Here is a 2,500-nt window from a genome sequence, read left to right as displayed (position 1 = left end):
GCGAACACTGATCTCAAATTTAGATCAGTGCTCGCGAAAAACATATGGGAGATAACTCTGTATTCTTATTTTGATAGAGTCGCGTAGCACTGTAGCGTCCGGTCAGAGAGACAACTGGCAATAGCCGTGGAGCGATGCTTATCAGAATGATCATCGCGACTGCTAGCTCCGCTCTACTTTTCTCTTCAAACAATGGCATCGATCGATAGCACGTCTTGCGATTTGACATTACCTACGATTTGAGCCTTCTGTTTCTCAAATAGCCAATGCAGAAGCCATTCTTGGTAAGACTAGTTGTTTATTTTACCGATGAACCTACTGATTACTGCCGTGTATTGGCAGAAGGCAGTAAGTCAACATTTGGTCAAAATGAGATTATCGTATTATATTGCATAGAAAACAAAATGTGTAAGTTGTGTGATACATTTTTTTTAATTTTTTTTTTTAAAGAAGTAAGTCAACTTAAATGATTTTGATCAAAGGAAAAACCGGCAAATGGAAGCAAGTCCATGGACTTCTTGGTTTTCAGCTTTGCACTGGACTTACTTCCTTGGCAGCATCATTGCGTGAATGCTCTCTGTTCTCGCAATTTCTCACTTGAAAACCTTTGTCTAGTTTCAGAAATTGAACACCGAATTGTCAAATCATGCCTCCTATTTCTTATTAACAGTAAGAGAGAGTGAAAGCGAGAGAAAGAGAGAGAGAGAGAGAGAGAGAGAGAGAGAGAGAGAGAGAGAGAGAGAGAGAGAGAGAGAGAGAGAGAGAGAGAGAGAGAGAGAGAGAGAGAGAGAGAGAGAGAGAGAGAGAGAGAGAGAGAGGCAGACAGACATACAGACAAGCTGACAAGCAGAGAAAAACAGGTTAAGAGAGAGAGAGAGAGAGAGAGAGAGAGAGAGAGAGAGAGAGAGAGAGAGAGAGAGAGAGAGAGAGAGAGAGAGAGAGAGAGAGAGAGAGAGAGAGAGAGAGAGAGAGAGAGTGTGTGTGCGTGTATGTGTGTGTGCGACTATACCTCAAAGCGTGTGAAAGCATCAAACGAATTAAGTGATTTTAAACATGAAATAAAAATACTTGCTCAAATTGGAAAAAAAGAAATATTAGATTTAGACAAAAAAATACACAAAACGGATAATGAGCTACAGATGCTACAAGAAAAGAAAAATGAGTTATTAAATATTAGGAAGAGTAAGATTGAAGGTATTTTATTACGCTGTAAAGCAAATTGGGCCGCAGCAGGAGAAAAAACTTCTAAATATTATTGTAATTTAGAAAAAAGACACTTTGTCAGCAAACAAATGTTTAAAATAATAACAAAAAAATGGTTCATGCATAGAAGATACTGAACAAATGTTAGAAGAAACAAAGCAGTTTTACCAAAATATTTATTCTGAAAAAGATGTAATTGATATTGACATAAATGACTATGCTCAATCCCTTCCAACACTATCAAAGGTTGAGTCAGACTCCCTGGAGGGTATGATTACGTTAGAGGAAGCCTCAAATGCATTAAAAAAACATGAAAAACGGGAAGAGTCCTGGCACAGATGGCTTTACAGTAAATATTTTTAGTTAAATTCTTCTGGAAACAGTTAGGTGGATTAGTGGTTAGATCTCTTAACGAGGGTTTCTTGAATGAGCAAATGTCAATAACTCAGAGGGAAGGTATTATTATCTGTATACCTAAAGGTGATAAACCCAGGGAATATATTAAAAATTGGCGACCGATATCACTGTTAAATGTTACGTACAAAATTGGTTCAACTTGTATCGCAAATAGGATCAAAAAGGTACTTCCTGAATTAATAAATTTAGATCAAACTGGTTTTGTGGCCGGAAGATATATTGGTGATAACCTAAGGTTAATCTACGACATGCTACACTATTTAAAAGAAGAGAATTTACCAGGTTTAATAGTCTCACTTTTGATTCTGTTAACTGGAATTACATGCATAAGGTATTAAAGGCTTTCGGTTTTGGTGAAGATATTTGTAACTGGATTTTGGCTTTTTATTCAAATTTAAGTGCTTCTGTGATTGTCAATGGTAAATCATCAACTCGATTTCCTATAAAACGTGGTTGCAGGCAGGGTGACCCAATCTCACCTTATATATTTATTTTGTGTGCTGAAGTGTTAGCCTGTAAAATTAGGGAAAATAATGATATAAAGGGCATTCAGGTTAATAACACAGAACATAAGATAAGTCAGTTTGCAGATGATACAACCACATTTCTTGAAGGCTCGAATCAATCTTTTGTGGAATTATTTAATACTCTTGATGAATTTGCTTGTATTTCAGGACTTAAACTTAATTATGATAAAACTTGTAATGTTTGGGCAGGCAGTGAACGAAATAACCCTACTCAGTTTCTTCCACATAGAAAAATGACTTGGAATCCAGAAAGGTTTAAGATCCTTGGACTGTGGTTTACAAATGATTTGACAAAAATGGCAGAAATGAACATGATGGATAAGTTCAATGAAGCCAAGAAATTATTCAATATT

The sequence above is a fragment of the Littorina saxatilis genome, linkage group LG8 (assembly GCF_037325665.1).
Source record: "Littorina saxatilis isolate snail1 linkage group LG8, US_GU_Lsax_2.0, whole genome shotgun sequence".
Classification (NCBI taxonomy): domain Eukaryota; kingdom Metazoa; phylum Mollusca; class Gastropoda; order Littorinimorpha; family Littorinidae; genus Littorina; species Littorina saxatilis.
The sequence above is the reverse complement of the archived record's forward strand: the minus strand, read 5'-3'. Positions refer to the sequence as shown.